The sequence below is a fragment of the Notolepis coatsorum genome, assembly GCF_963971535.1.
Source record: "Notolepis coatsorum genome assembly, chromosome: 15".
Taxonomy (NCBI): Eukaryota; Metazoa; Chordata; class Actinopteri; order Aulopiformes; family Paralepididae; genus Notolepis; species Notolepis coatsorum.
In genome coordinates this window covers 89,613,415-89,631,586 of record NC_140179.1, presented here as the reverse complement: position 1 = coordinate 89,631,586, position 18,172 = coordinate 89,613,415, and positions in this window count along the sequence as shown.

Genomic DNA, 18,172 nt, shown 5'->3' with positions numbered 1-18,172 from the left:
TAGAAGCATCTAAAAATGAAGTTCTTAACAGTTCTTAACCAGTTCGAAACAAGGCGGACATTAATACAATTTTCAATCAATCAATCAATCAAACCAATAACACACGATCACTTACAACAGCGCACCTCCGCGTGAGCGTGTGTTCTTGCCTTGAAACAGCGCACCTTCAAGCTGCTTCCACACGGAGGCAACTTCTCTTTTATTTTTTTGGAACAACTTTTTCTGTGGATGGTTTTGTCATTAAATCTTCAATTAATGTGTGTTTATTGTATAGCAATAAGGTTGGATGAATTCGGCCATTGTATAAAAGCATTACATCACACGACAGAGTGTGTTATAGAAATTAGATCACGCCTATGGGGGTCTAACCACCCTCGGCTGCGCCTCGGGCCTAACAACCACCATAGGCGTGATCTCATTTCTATAACCCACTCTGTCTCGTGATGTAATGCTTAAACATTTGTGTAGTAGCTCAAAGTAAGAATCAAAGAATGCACTGTTTCTTGAGTCTTGACTCCCTGGCTGTTCTTGACTATTCTTGAGAGCCTGTAGACTAAAAGAGCTCTGAGTATATTGTTCTGTTTGTTCCAACGTGTGCCTCCTTGACATGTACAGGGTGAGATATTCATACTTTCTTTTATGTGCGATAAAGCGATATGAATCCACGGGCCTGATGAAGTGGAGAAAGAGAAATCGATATTCTCGCAGATCAATGAACTGCGGGCCAAATTGACATGACACAACACACTATGAGAAAACGACCTCCGTGTTTTGTGCGCCAAGAGCATTGTTCTATTTATTATATAACTACAGTATACTGCAGCTGCATACAGTGAACGGCAGCAAATCATACATCATACATACATTTATGGGGCATGGGTCGGATGAGCACAATAGGCTGTCAAATTGTAGCCCCGGGTCACAGCAAAAGTGAAATCACAAATTATGTATTTGCAGCAAAGCCATAATGCGGTTCAGCTGTCCAGTATGAGCCGGGGAAGCAGGCATGGGTCGCTAGTCGTTATAGTCCATTTACATTGTTATAGTGAACTCTGTTTACTACAGTATACTCAATCTACTGTATACCTATCTGCTGACTTCACTGTCTACAACTGCCTTTTACACTGTAATCATAACTACCATAACCTGGTCTACCCATATGTTTATTTACCTGTATGATAGCCATACTGTATATATTTATCTACAACTGTTGGATATTTCTGCATGTATCCCGGTTCACATACCTGTATAACATATCTATATTTATAGCTGTATATATCCCATATGTACTGTTACTAGTTATACCACTGGCCAGTATGGCTTACTACCATAGTATATGTATACCTGTTTCACATTTTATACCTATTTATACCTGTATGTATAGCATAATTATACTGTACATACATCAGTTTAGCCTATATTACTCAGTAGCTTGTTATATATATATCACACATACTACACTTGCACGTTGTATATTGTTAATGCACTTTACTGTTACATTTGCGCTCTGGTTAGATGCCAACTTCTTTTTGAGTAATACTCCAATCGAATCTATTTGAGTAGTTGTTTTATTTTACCCCTTCAATATGGCAATTCCAATGAATGTTAACCTTGTACCTAATATCAGACTCTCTAAGGCCTTTTGTTGAAGTTGACAGCTCTTCCATGCTGTGTTTTCCATGTCCCCGTCTACAACACATTAGCCTAGATACACCTTAACAAACGTCACTCACAACCATGTGCACACAATTTGGTCCAATCGATCTATAGGAGATTTCCTGGGATAGTGGGGCTTACATTACCTTGAATTGTTATCAGCAGAAAATGTCCAGTTTTCAACAATCAATATAATGATAAGGGCACTTAAATTAGGGCACTAAATTAAATTCAATCAATTAAATTGTATTTGTCATTAACACAATGTGCTGGCACATGGACACGCACATGGGGCCAGACATGGCATCAGCTAAATATAGATAAAAACGTGTGTGTGTGTGTGTGTGTGTGTGTGTGTGTGTGTGTGTGTGTGTGTGTGTGTGTGTGTGTGTGTGTGTGTGTGTGTGTGTGTGTGTGTGTGTGTGTGTGTGTGTGTGTGTGTGTGTGTGTGTGTGTGTGTGTGTGTGTGTGTGTGTGTGTGTGTGTGTGTGTGTGTGTGTGTGTGTGTGTGTGTGTGTGTGTGTGTGGGTCATATTGCTGTTCTATGAGTGGCTAATGCCCTCAATTTAACTAGTAACTGTTAAACTATTGCACCCTGCTGTCTTTCTGTTGCCAACATGCGGGCACATACCAATATACCTCATGTCATTGTTTACAAACTGCAAAAGGGTCTGTAGTCTTAGTTTAGGCATTATATTGGCTATTATGTACATCAATGTACTGTACACATTTAGTTTCTCTGCTGAGTGCACACTGTTCTATCTGTCTGTCTGTATCTCTGTCTGTCCGTCTCTCTCTATCTCTGTATGTCCATCTCTTTTTATTAGGGATGTTCGATATTATCGGCCGATATTGGCATTAAAATGTAATATCGGAAATGATCAGTATCGGTTTAAAAAAAAATACTTTTTACCCAGGCAAGCAAGTAAGAACAAATTCTTATTTTATTTATTGTGAAAAGTGTGCATAATGTTGTGTTAATTCCACGATAAGAGATATGTAATGTTAATTACCTGAAATGATTCCATTTTTTGGGGGGGGGAAACCCTGCATATATCGGTATCGGTTGATATCGGTATCGGAAATTAAGAGTTGGACAATATCGGTATATCAGATATCGGTTAAAAAAAAAGCCAATATCGAACATCCCTACGTTTGATCTCTGTCTGTCTCTCTCTATCTCTGTCTGTCCGTCCCTCTATCTCTTCTTTCCCTCCCTCTTTCTATCACTCTATTGGTCTAATCCCATCTTCAGTGGAGGCCTTGAGTGACGCTGCACCCCCCCCCCCCCCCCCCCCCCTCCTCTTCATCCCCCCACCCCCCTCCTCCTCTTCATCCGAGCCAAGCTGATATGCGCTTCCTCTCTGCTCGCTCCTCATTACGACTTCATCCGGACAGGATCCTCGGAAAGGCTTCTATAGCCGTTGTGTTTTCCCTCACTCCATGTCTGTCTTGTAGTGGTTAACACTACACTGTCGCCTCACAGCAAGAAGGTCCAGGGTTCCATTCTCGCTTGGGGACCAGGTTTCCATGATGCCAGTTACCCAGGTGGGGTATCTCCCAGGCCTTTCTGTGTGGAGTTTGCATGTTCTCCCCGTGCTCGCAAGGGTTTCCCCCCGATAAGATAAAACCCAATAGAAAAACATGCACAACAGATCGCTAACACTGTTGCGTCCTTGACGAAGACGGGCAGGAGCACTTGGATTTGTCCCCGGGCGCGGCCCTCGCCGACGCCTGTCTGCGCCCGGCTGCCCTTGGGGGGAAGGACGACGGGATGGGTTAATCGCAGAGACTAATCGCATCGGCGATCCTACAAAGACAATGCATGCGTGTGTGTGCTAACCGTGTGTGCTAACCGCTAAACATTGAGGATAATTGCATGCCAATTAAAGACCTCTGAACAGGTCCTGCATTATTATTATTATTATACTGGATGGATCCAAATGGGCAGTGCATGGCTTAACTAAAGCCACAGAGGAAATGCTCACCTGATGGTTTCATAGTAGGCTGTCCAAACCCCGACTCAGAGCAGGGTTTTCCAAATTCAGTCTTCAGCCAATGTAACCATGGTGTTTTTTTTATTGTTGAGATACCTTTGTGGGGGAAACTGTGCCAAGATCCATCTAAAGATAAACTTTGAGGATTAGTTGTAAAACCTTGTCAAACATGTAGTGGCTCTCATACAAGTGGACAGGTAAATGGGGCTCCTCTTTGGTTGGCTAAATGCCTGTGCGTGTGTGTGGCGGTTGGCTGGGGATCATGGAGGGGTTTTAACCTCGCCTGTCAGTGTAAATTAATGAGGTAATTAAAGGCTCAGGCAGAATTAGCGGTAGACACCTTTAGTGCCCTCAGGCAAGCAGATGTAGTTCAGACAGACAGGACAGGACAGGAGGCCGGAGCCAGAGGATAGACACTGCCAGACGATACAAGCTGAAGAAGAGATTAGTTGCGGAGAGTCAACCCCTATACAGTCGATTCTTCCCAGTCTCAAGAGTCGGGGTTGACTCCAGGTTAGTGATCGTGAGAGACTAAATGCGGTAGGGTTCACTATTTGATCGCAGAAAACTTTAAAATCAACGCAAATCCATGGCTGACCTGGTGGAAATTATTATTGCAGGATTGGTTGGTTGATGTATGAAAGCATGAGGGCTGGTGGGGATATGATATTCCTTTATTGATCTCCCTGGGGATTCTAATGCATGGGTGCCATGAAGAGGTGACTTCCTAGGTGCCGGTTGCTAGTTTCCTGCTACGCTTTGCTCGCTTCATACTGTATCACAGCCGGGGGAAATTAACATAGAATACATTTTTAGATCTCCCGGGCGACGGCATGTCATTTTATTTGACTTACTCAAAAGCATGTTATATGACCTAAACGTTAACTGCTGTGTCACTTATTTTGTCAAACACCTCCTCAACGTTGTTGAAATGGTCCAACTTCTCAAGATTTCAATGGATAATCTGTTTTCTGGCGGCTGGCATTTTGATTAGAATATAAAATTAGTTTTTACCCCCAAGTCCAAACACAGTGAACGTACAGTGATTTGTCTTGGTGGAAATGGTGCACAAACATCAATGTCATGGAACGTTTGACAGTATGATTATGCCAACAACAGGACCTCACATATACAGTGCAGAGGGACAGAAACTTCACCACAAACCACCTCGGCCAGTCCTTCATGCCAGTAGTAGCCATCAGGCTCCACAACCGTGGGTATGGACTGCTGCCAATAGTTGGAGAACTAACAGCCGGAGAACTTGAGAACTGTAAGGACTCGTAATACTAAAGCCTCCACAGTTTGACTCGCACGATGCTACTATGCTATATACCATGATGTATACTATAATTATTATTGTTGTTATTGATTTAATTCTTCCATTCCACTATTATTACTACATTCTACTCATTATAATGACTATTTATCTTATTATATTTTCTGCATATACCTCCCCTCCCCCATCACCCACGCTGCTATGACACCTGCATTTCCCCCAAGGTGATTAATAAAGGAACACTTGACTTGACTTGATAAGGGATCGGGAGAACATTCAAATTAAATTTAAGAGGATCATTTAGGGATGTTTAATACAATTGTACTACCCTCAATAAACGACTGAAAATGTCTTAGCAGCATCTCAACACCTTTACTTACCCTCATTGAGAATTCAAGGATCTATAAATATGCAAATTGGAAACAAGCACCTCATTGATATTCACCAGGAATTCCAAGTCAGCAGCCTATATTCTTCCAAGACATGTCAATACCGACACAGCGAGTATGCTGACGCTAACGGTGTCAAGTTACCACATATTGAACTATGATAGGTTCAAACTAGGGATGTCCGATATTATCGGCCGACCGATATTATCGGCCGATATCGGCAGCAAAATGTGATATCGGAAAATATCGGTATCGGTTAAAAAAAAAAAAAAACAATAACAATATTTGTTATATATATATCCAGTGAAATTATTAGTTACCTGAAATTATTCAGTTTTTTGGAGGGGGAAACCCTTCATATATCGGTATCGGTTGATATCGGTTGATATCGGTATCGGAAATTAAGAGTTGGACAATATCGGAATATCGGTATCGGTAAAAAAGCCAATATCGAGCATCCCTAGTTGAAACTATTAGTGACATCACACATGCAACTCAGATTTCAGGGAAGTAGAGAGAAGCTCTCCCTCTCCAGGGGAAGAATGTGAAGAAAGGCGCTCTGGTGACAAGTTCCGCACAAATAACAATCTATATAGTCAAAGTCATGCCTCCAGGAGGAGTTAAATATACAAGAAAACATATATTTGAGTGGAGGGGATCTTTAGTCACATGAGACTATCAAATACTATTCAAATACTTTTTCTATTTAAGACTTTTTCTAGTGTTCTGCTTTGACTTTTTCTTTCATAACATGCTTTTGATCTAGTTTCACTTAAAGGAAATTATTATACAATAAAACTATAATAATATGAATTCATGTTTTATGAAACATTAACATCTAATTGCACAGTACCAGGGTTAGCCTGTGTTAACTCTTGCAACGTTGACCAGAGCCTGATCGGTTTATGACAAAAAGTCTGGGAAAGAAAAGAGAAGAGTCTCGACACTTTTCTTTTCCCCCCCCCCTTCCTGTCGGTTTTCTAATTCAAAACACAGCAGGGGGGCGGGGGGCCCTGAGTCGTTTTCTCAGGCAAACACATTTAAGTCTTATTACATTCCCGTGATCAATTTCTGTCCATAGGGCTGAGGTAATTAGATTGTCTGCTGGGGCATTCTCTTCTATAGTGTCAATGATACGTCTTCAGAGAGAGAGAGAGAGAGAGAGAGAGAGAGAGAGAGAGAGAGAGAGAGAGAGAGAGAGAGAGAGAGAGAGAGAGAGAGAGAGAGAGAGAGAGAGAGAGAGAGAGAGAGAGAGAGAGAGAGAGAGAGAGAGAGAGATAACTGCATACATGCTAAAATAAGCAATTATTATTGAGAATATAGCTTGCAGGGGTTTGGTGACAAACACGATCCGATACAATCGTGCATGCATTTATGAATTCAGACACAGGCTCACAGTCACATACAGTAGGAACAGGCCTGGACTGGCCATCTGGCATATTTATATTTAATTTGGTCAACAACCGGCCCACTACTAGGCTGGGACAACAGCCCATTGGTACTGACTGACACTGGGCTGGCCCAATCACATATCTTACTAAGCACCCCCCCCCCGCCAGTCGTGCAGGTACATGACTGAGAGGGGGGCTGGTACATGACTGAGATGGGGCTGTGGTACATGACTGAGAGGGGGGCTGGTACATGACTGAGATGGGGCTGTGGTACATGACTGAGAGGGGGCTGTGGTACATGACTGAGAGGGGGCTGTGGTACATGACTGAGAGGGGGCTGTGGTACATGACTGAGAGGGGGCTGTGGTACATGACTGAGAGGGGGCTGTGGTACATGACTGAGATGGGGCTGGTACATGACTGAGAGGGGGCTGTGGTACATGACTGAGAGGGGGCTGTGGTACATGACTGAGAGGGGGCTGTGGTACATGACTGAGATGGGGCTGTGGTACATGACTGAGATGGGGCTGATACATGACTGAGAGGGGGCTGGTACATGACTGAGAGGGGGCTGTGGTACATGACTGAGATGGGGCTGTGGTACATGACTGAGATGGGGCTGGTACATGACTGAGATGGGGCTGATACATGACTGAGAGGGGGGCTGGTACATGACTGAGATGGGGCTGTGGTACATGACTGAGAGGGGGCTGTGGTACATGACTGAGAGGGGGCTGTGGTACATGACTGAGATGGGGCTGTGGTACATGACTGAGAGGGGGGCTGGTATACATAACTGAGAGGGGGCTGGTACATGACTGAGAGGGGGCTGGTACATGACTGAGAGTGGACTGGTATACAGGACTGAGAGGGGGCTGGTATACATGACTGAGAGGAGGCTGGTACATGACTGAGATGGGGCTGTGGTACATGACTGAGAGGGGGCTGGTACATGACTGAGAGGGGGCTGTGGTACATGACTGAGAGGGGGCTGGTACATGACTGAGGGGGGGCTGGTACATGACTGAGAGGGGGCTGGTACATGACTGAGAGTGGACTGGTATACAGGACTGAGAGGGGGCTGGTATACATGACTGAGAGGAGGCTGGTACATGACTGAGATGGGGCTGTGGTACATGACTGAGAGGGGGCTGGTACATGACTGAGAGGGGGCTGTGGTACATGACTGAGAGGGGGCTGGTACATGACTGAGGGGGGGCTGGTACATGACTGAGAGGGAGCTGGCTGGTACATGACTGAGAGTGGGCTGGCTGGTACATGACTGAGAGGGGGCTGGTACATGATTGAGAGGGGGCTGGCACCATGTATTGGTACTGACTAACACTGGGCTGGCCCAATCACATCTCTTACTAAGCACCAGTCGTGTGGTACATGAGTGAGAGGGGGGCTGGTACATGACTGAGAGGGGCTGTGGTACATGACTGAGAGGGGGCTGTGGTACATGACTGAGAGGGGGCTGTGGTACATGACTGAGAGGGGGCTGGTACATGACTGAGAGGGGGCTGGTACATGACTGAGAGGGGGCTGGTACCATGTATTGTGCATCATTGTAGGTCAAACCATTAAAAAGTTAATTTCCACAGCAGCCATTTTGGATTTTGGTCTCTCACAAATTTCCCCTGCCTTTTTTAAAAATACACCTTGGCTAAATTTGTTTATTAACCCTCCTAGATGACAAATCCATTGAGAAACGAAGTGCCACAGATGACCCAACTACTAGGTCCATATCGTATCATCATAATATTATTAAAAAAATCATTAGGATAAGGGTTCCCTTGATAAAGATGCATGAAAAGGCTGTATAATATACAACACCTGTAGCGCAACTGCAAAAACTGCTTTTTTTATTTGATTAGATTTGTATTTGGAAATTAAAAACACATCATAAAAACAAATTATCTTGACCAATTGATTTAATTGCCATATAAATCACATACAAAGATCTAACTATTACTCCTCTCTGAACATGAATATAAAACAAGAAGGTGATCTATTAACTGTGTAAACCTGAGAGTCAGCATTGCCTTGGCTTGGGCTGATCGCTATACTAACTCGTTTGGCTGAGTTAGGGGGAGGGAAGCCGTGGGTGGGTCCTGGGCGTTGTGGACAGCGACCCCTACAGTTTGGTCGGGGCGCCTGCAACAGCGAGGGTAGGATCTGGAGAAAGGTTACACTCTCCCGGTGAGAATCTGTGTTGCCAGGCTGGCTGCCGGCTGGCTGCACATGTGTCGGAGGAAAGCATGTGACAGTCTCCGGCCTAAAAAAAAACTGTGTAAACCTTATGCAATATTCATCATTGATATTTGAATACTTGAAATCTGTATGAACTGAGTAGTTAGTATCAAATGAAATAAGATGGAACAGCTCCATGCATTCATTGAATAAACAACTATTTGCTCATTACCAGTATGGTATTGTTTAAATTGTACAGCTTTTTGCACATCTTTGTCAGGGAATTCCAACAATTCTGGACCTGAATGTACCAGTTAATTGTAATCATCTCTCTCTCCTTATGTCTAGTCAAGCCAGGTTGTGGAGGAGAGAGACAGGGAGGAACAGGCTATAGACTACTTTGCCCATCCTGAGCCTGCTATGTTGCAAGTGTTTTTACATCACCACCCAAAACAAGATTCAGCCAAGTGCGAGTGTGTACACTGGTCCACTTGCACTGGTCCACTTGTGCATGGCACTTACTACCCAGCTTTGTAATCGTTTGGGGGAATAGTACAGTAGATACGCATATTTAAGAGGACCGCAAGGATGATGTACTGGTGGGTGGTGTCCGACCGATTATGGTGGGCCGGTCTGGGCCAAAAATGCCAGGGCCGGTTTTTGGTCCCAGTCCAGCCCTGCATAGGAATGCACATGCACATGCGAACACACATGCACACACACACACACACACACACACACACACACACACACACACACACACACACACACACACACACACACACACACACACACACACACACACACACACACACACACACACACACACACACACACACACACACACACACACACACACACACACACACACACACACACACACACACACTATGCATAGGTTCACTATGCTTTCATATCTATACCAAATCTATATCTATATCTAACATAATCTATAATCTAAAAACACCTCCGCACCACACTGCCTGGCTGCCTATTACAGTGGTAAACTAATATATAAAATATTACAGAGGTTCAACATATTTTACTTGTATATGTATATTTGTTTATGGCTTTTTAACAAAGACAGTGGCATTTTATTAAACTTAAAAATCTGTTAATCCACAGAAGATCTTGGCAGCCTCCTGTTCACACACATCACAGATGGAACTTACTAATTTTATATGATTTTATCTTAACATGTTGAATGAATACTCTTATATTAATTCTTCTCCCTATCCTTGTTTACCTGTTGCAGTGAAGGTTAACATCAACTGTTGATCCTCAACGATGCAGTGAAGGTTAACATCAACTGTTGATCATCAACGATGCAGTGAAGGTTAACATCTTCAAGTCTTGAGCAGGATGTTGTGGCTCACGGTATCAAAGGCGGCACTCAGGCCAAGGAGGATGAGGATGGTGAGGCTCACTGTATCAAAGGCGGCACTCAGGTTAAGGAGGATGAGGCTCCGGTGTCAGCAGAGGTGAAGAGGTCATTGAGGACTTTGAGTCTCTGTGCTGTGAAGTGGGCAAAAGTCTGAATGTTAATGGAGTGAAGGTTACCATCAACATATTGGTCCTCTCAATGATGGACAGAGATCTTACAGTAACATCAACAGCACTCTCCATTCTGCCATTATTGCCGGCTAATATTCAAATCAAGTCCCACATCAACCCTTTCGTATTGCCATTTCATGCACACTTTAATTTGAGTAATTTCCCACTTCCTTTCAGTGGCCAGTTCATTTTTAACCAGCTGGGATATACAGACTGACAGCCGTCTTGCAGGGATGGCAAACCCAATTACCAAGGGGCTGAAATGAAAAACACAGATGAATATTTAATTCTGGTGAACTAAGTCAGAGATCAGGACTTAAGCACCGTCCTCAGGCTCCATATGAAATATACTCAGGAGAAGATGTTGGTAATGCAGGTGCTTATCTCTGAAGGTCGGCAGTGTAATAGCCGTGTCTTCTACAGTAGCTCCCGCCCACTGGTTGCCAGGTTTGTTTTTGGGGAGGTTTTGTACAATAGAGCTCAAAGGATTTCTTGATACCAATAATCTTGCTTCCGTGTGTGTCTGAGTGTGTGTGTGTGCCGCGTGTTTGTTTCAAATGTTTACACCTTTTGTGCAACACATTTGATAATCAATGGGCTAAGGTCTGTTCATCATAGAACACTATTTGACATTCATAAGGTTCCTAAGGTCATAAGGCTGAGGTAGAATATAGGTCAGACGAATAGGCAATAGGCCTATCTTCATACAAATATTAGCTCATTGTTTCAATTAACATCCACTTCCATTCAGCCAGCAATCAGCAATCAGCAATCAGCAAGTCATAAACACGGGCCAAAACACAGATACACTTCTTTTCAACAAATGGGCGGTCTTATTGTCTTATTGCGAGGGTCTCCAAGCACAATGAGGCCCTTTATGCTGCAAAATATCTCTGCACCAACAATAAAAAAAAATAGATTATTTGAGCAGTGGCCTCAATTGGACAGATTTATATCAAGCTTGCCTCTCAAGCTGACCGTCCTGATGAGTCGGTACTAACTAAGGGTGCAAAGGATCACAGAACCCACGGTTCGGATCATAGTATTGTTTTTGGTCACGGATTGGATACTTTTTCGGGTCAGCAAAAAAAGTTTTTTTCAAGATATTAGCTTGAGGAACACACCTCATCAATCAGGCCTATTTGTTAACCACTTAAGGATTGGACGGCCCGAATACAACTGGAACTTAAAAACAGGCATCTGGCAACCAGTAAAAAGAAATGTAAGTACACAAAACCTTTACTTCAGTGTGTTCGAACCTCTGTTATTTCATTAACAACTCACCATTCATTCATTCATACATTATGCATCAGCAGCAGCGAAATTAATGTTATAGTTCACAACACAGCAGCGCGTTTTGAAGCGCTATTATCATCTCAGCAAGCAGCACCGTCAATACTTTCCGTAGCCGCATTTCTCGGAGACACAGGAACACAGCATCGCTGTGTTGAGAGAACGAGAGAGAGAGAGCGAGAGAGAGAGACTCACTGTTTAGTTTAAACGTCCAGGGCAGGAGGGCTTGATAAAGTGTATAATCCACTGTCCCACAGTCCCAGACTGTTGATGTATATCCAGACCACTGTCCAGACTGCATCCGCCATATTATAGCTTCTTGTTAGCCAAGTGTTAGCACCACACAACACAAGTACTGTGATGATTTCTTTGCCCATTTCCGCATCGAACAGACTGCAAACTACCTGGCGTTCAATCGCCATGCTCTAAGACAATCTCTAACCTTAACCAACTTTGAAAGAGTGCCTAAGCTTAACCGTCGAAAGAACTTGCCGTCACACTCTAAGACAAATAGCTGCATCACAACAACACAAGTTACACAACAGCTACAACAGAAACTGGCGTCGGCCAATCAGAGAGCGTCTCCGCGAAATGCGGCTACGGAAATTATAGACGCTGCTAAGGCTGCTGGCTTAGACCGCTTCAAATCGCGCCCGGCTTCCATCATAAACATCATATTTCAACGCACAGTGCGTTACGCACTGATTGGCTGCGACGGATACAGCGATGAAACAGTGCACGGCGTGCACGCGCACTCAGAGCGCTATTACGTCTAGCCCAAGACAAGAGAAATAAGGCTAGGAGAAATGAGGCTACGGTAACGGAACGTGAGTCACTTCCTGTTCAGGAAAACGATTATTTATATTTGATATTATTAACGTTATATTGTGCATTGGAAACACAAACATACTTAAAATGAGTAAATATTATTCATTTTAAACATGTTTATATTATTTATAGGGCTATAAAACAAAAAACAAAAAAAAAATATTTCTTGTTCATCTCTCTTTTAACCAGGGGGGGGGGGCGAGCCGCCACTGCTGGGCAGTCTGGTAACTTTGTTCTGAAGGTCCATCCCTCTGTGTAGACTTAGTAGTGTAGCATATAGTGGACGTGTTGGATACTTATTTGACAATTCTGCTTCATGTCTGTTCACGTTTGGAAATGACCTTGTTGCTGAAGTGACTCTTGTTGCATTTAGCTGATAATCTTCAATAATGATTTAGAATAGCAGACTTAAAAGAGGGTCTAGCATCTCAGTTTGATTGATTGATTGATTGAAAAGTGTATTAACAGATTGCAGAATGGGTACAGTACAGTACAGCTCGATACATACAATTGTTAAGAGGATGCAGACCTGAGAAAGACTTTCGTCTTGTTTCCATCAGGGTCCCCCATTTTCAATTCATCATATGACACACATGACATACAGATAGACAGTACTGCTACATCTATACATTTATGACATACCAGATTTTCAAATACAGTACTGTTTGTGATACTAAAAAAATCCAGAAGAAGAGTATATACATTTGACATAGAAACTGTGCATTGGGGCAGGTTGGGTAGGTGGGGTGGGGCTGTACATTGGAGGTGGGGGGGGGGGACACTGTACATTGGAATACTGACATACATTTGACATGGAAACTGTACATTGGAGGAGGTTGGGTAGGTGGGGTGGGGTTGGGTGGGGCTGTACATTGGAATACTGACAAAGCCATGCTTGGTCTTTATTGTACAACTGGGTTAGGACATTTGTAGGGGCCAGTTTTGAATTGCAGTCTCCCGTAGGTGTTCTTTGAGAGTGTTTTTGAAGGTGGGTAGTGATTTACATTCCTTTACAGCTTTGGGTAGGGCGTTCCACATTGTTGTGGCATAATTGCGAAACGTGTTTAGTCCCTTGTTTGAGCCGAATCTGGGTTTTACATGATTTGTGGAGCTCCCTCTGGTGTTGTGATCGTGGTATTCACTGACCTTTGGGAAGTATTTTGACATGTACATGGGTACCTTGGTCGTGTAGTGTATCTTGTAGACCAGGCCCATTGCAAGTTGCTGTACTCTGTTGTCTACTCTAAGCCATCCTAGGTTGGCAAAGTGTGCAGGGGTGAGGTGGGTTCTAGGAGTCAGGTCAAGCAGTAGTCTGACTAGTTTGTTTTGAGATGTTTGTAATTTGGTTTTTAGTGCCTTTGAGGTGCTTTGGTACCATGAGGTGCAAGCATAGTCGTAGTACCCTTGAATGAGTGCTCCTGCCAGAGTCTTCAGGGTATTCTTGTTTACCAGGGAGGAGATCCGGTACAAGAATCGAGTTCGTTGATTGACTTTTTTTATTACATTGGATGCCATTTTGTCACAGGAAAGATTAGCCTCTAGGATGGAACCCAGGTAGGTAATTTCATCTTTCCTTGTGACAATATTGTCACCCACTGTAACTGAGAAGCCGTCTGTTTTGCTGAGTTTGTTATTTGAACCGAAGAGAATGGACTCTGTTTTGCCCATGTGTAATGATAGTTTGTTGTCGGCGAGCCATATGCAGATTTTGCCTAGTTCCGAGCTGAGGGTTTTTTCAACCTGTAACTTGTTCTTGTCAGAGACCAGCAGGGCTGAGTCGTCCGCAAACAGGAACAAGTTGCAGTCACAAGCTGACGACATGTCATTTGCATAAATTAGGAACAGTAGTGGTCCTAGTATGCTTCCTTGTGGAACACCACAGTTCACTGTGAGGGGGGGGGGGGGGTAGGGTACCGTTTGCCTCCACCATCTGTTCTCTCCCCTCCAGGTAGGATTGTATCCAGCTCACTGATAAACTATCAAAACCAATTGCTTTTAGCTTGTCAATCAGAATGGTGTGATTGACAGTGTCGAAGGCCTTTTGTAGGTCTAGCATGACCATGCCGCAGTATTTGCCCGCGTCCACCTCTTGCTTGATGTGGTCGTTCAAATAGAGAAGGCATGTGTCAGTGGAGTGGGATGTTCTGAAGCCAGATTGGAATTCGTAGATTAGATTTTTATCCGTAAGGTACTTTTCGACCTGTTCGTATACTATTTTTTCCATGACTTTCGAGATGGATGTAAGGATAGAAACAGGGCGGTAGTTGCCTGGGTCTAATTTGCTGCCCTTTTTGTGCAGGGGTGTTACTCTCGCTATTTTGAAGTCCTTGGGGACGTGTCCCTGTTTTATGGAGAGGTTTATTATGTGTGTGATGACTGGGGTGATGGCGGCTGCTGAGTCTCTGAGGAATTTGGAGGGGATGTTGTCATGGCCAGTGGCCTTGTTCGGTTGGAGGGCGCTCAGTTTATCGAGTACCTCATCTGTAGTTACCATTTCCAGTTTGAAATCGTCTTTGTGGACGCCTAGGTTCTTGTAGTATGCTACTATGTGTTCTACCCCATACTGCCCTGAGTGGTAGCGTAGTTTGTTTACCAGTGTTGTGGCTATGTTTGTGAAGAAAGTGTTTAAGTAATTGGCTACATCCAGTTTGTCTGTGATGAGCGTGTTGTCCGTCTTTATGTTTATGTTTGAGAACCTGGTTTTAAGTTTTTTACTGCAGCCTAGTTGATTATTGAGTAATTTCCAAAGTTCACGTGGTTTATTTTTGTTTTCCTCAGTTTTGTCATTGATGAAATTTTTTTTTGCAGTTTTTATCATGGAGTTTACGTCATTTCTTAGTCTGTTTCTTTCTAGTTTGAGTTCAACAGTCCTTCGTTTTAGAACACAGACTCTCGTCTCCTGACAACAGGTGGCTGTTGTACGTCCATAGGAATTTGATGACATTCCCTCTGTGAGCACAAATAGAATTGCCTTGTGTTAGCTAAAAACAGCCCACACTATGAAAGGAAATAATAATGCCGTGGCTTGATTATAAATGAGAAATGACCCACGACTGCAATGGGCTGCATAGTCAACATTAACTCAAGTTGAAAGTCTGAATGCGACTATCTTGAGACGCGCCTCCATTAGGAAGGAACCCCTCAACAGGTGTACAACTGGTTTCGAGTGACATAATTCCAGGGATAAGTCCATGGTCTGAATGGGGAGTAGCGCAATTTTGGTATTAACTCAAATCTTAAACTCAAACACTGTGTTTGAACATGGCGCTTTGGGCACATCAGCTCAATATGTTATTGTAAATGCACTTATGTTAATCTTCTGGTGCCTCAATGAATACAGGGAAGGCTATTGGTTTCATTAAAAAGTGGGTAAGGAGGTGTCCCTTATGGATATTGACTTATTATCGATTTATTTTTTACATATTTCCTATTTCCATGTATTATGTTTCAATAAATTATTCAAGATGATCAATTCTAGGCTAAACTGGTCCTGGACTATTTGGAGGATGAAGTGGAAAAAACAGACAGACAGACAGACAGACAGACAGACAGACAGACAGACAGACAGACAGACAGACAGACAGACAGACAGACAGACAGACAGACAGACAGACAGACAGACAGACAGACAGACAGACAGACAGACAGACAGACAGACAGACAGACAGACAGACAGACAGACAGACAGACAGACAGACAGACAGACAGACAGACAGACAGACAGACAGACAGACAGACAGACAGACAGACAGACAGACAGACAGACAGACAGACAGACAGACAGACAGACAGACAGACAGACAGACAGACAGACAGACAGACAGACAGACAGACAGACAGACAGACAGACAGACAGACAGACAGACAGACAGACAGACAGACAGACAGACAGACAGACAGACAGACAGACAGACAGACAGACAGACAGACAGACAGACAGACAGACAGACAGACAGACAGACAGACAGACAGACAGACAGACAGACAGACAGACAGACAGACAGACAGACAGACAGACAGACAGACAGACAGACAGACAGACAGACAGACAGACAGACAGACAGACAGACAGACAGACAGACAGACAGACAGACAGACAGACAGACAGACAGACAGACAGACAGACAGACAGACAGACAGACAGACAGACAGACAGACAGACAGACAGACAGACAGACAGACAGACAGACAGACAGACAGACAGACAGACAGACAGACAGACAGACAGACAGACAGACAGACAGACAGACAGACAGACAGACAGACAGACAGACAGACAGACAGACAGACAGACAGACAGACAGACAGACAGACAGACAGACAGACAGACAGACAGACAGACAGACAGACAGACAGACAGACAGACAGACAGACAGACAGACAGACAGACAGACAGACAGACAGACAGACAGACAGACAGACAGACAGACAGACAGACAGACAGACAGACAGACAGACAGACAGACAGACAGACAGACAGACAGACAGACAGACAGACAGACAGACAGACAGACAGACAGACAGACAGACAGACAGACAGACAGACAGACAGACAGACAGACAGACAGACAGACAGACAGACAGACAGACAGACAGACAGACAGACAGACAGACAGACAGACAGACAGACAGACAGACAGACAGACAGACAGACAGACAGACAGACAGACAGACAGACAGACAGACAGACAGACAGACAGACAGACAGACAGACAGACAGACAGACAGACAGACAGACAGACAGACAGACAGACAGACAGACAGACAGACAGACAGACAGACAGACAGACAGACAGACAGACAGACAGACAGACAGACAGACAGACAGACAGACAGACAGACAGACAGACAGACAGACAGACAGACAGACAGACAGACAGACAGACAGACAGACAGACAGACAGACAGACAGACAGACAGACAGACAGACAGACAGACGCACGCACGCACGCACGCACGCACGCACTCACTTACGCATGCACGCACGCACGCACGGCTTTCACCTGTCTCAAAAACAACAATCTCATTGGTTTTTATCTCATCTACAGTATGTGAAAATAATTAAAACAATGATGAATTCACAATAATTAACTTACTGTAAAATAGCATGCAACCTAATAAGGTTTCAATTAATTATTCAACCACAAGAGTTTGTAAAACGATCAATTCAAGGCTAAACTGGTTCTGGACTTGGAGAAATACGTGGAGCACTCGCACACATGCAACACACACACACACACACACACACACACACACACACACACACACACACACACACACACACACACACACACACACACACACACACACACACACACACACACACACACACACACACACACACACACACACACACACACACACACACACACACACACAACACACCTCTGACCCTGGTGGCTCTCTCTCTACCACAGCTTTCACTTGTCTTGTGCAAAAACCAATCATTTCCATGGTTTCAATTTCAGAGTAGGTATGATGAATTTGCAATACTGTAATTCACATGATACTGTAAAATAGGATGCATCCGGAAAAGACACAAGAGAAACATGACCCGATTCGAGTGATGAGTCGACTCTAAGAGTGAGTGACGAC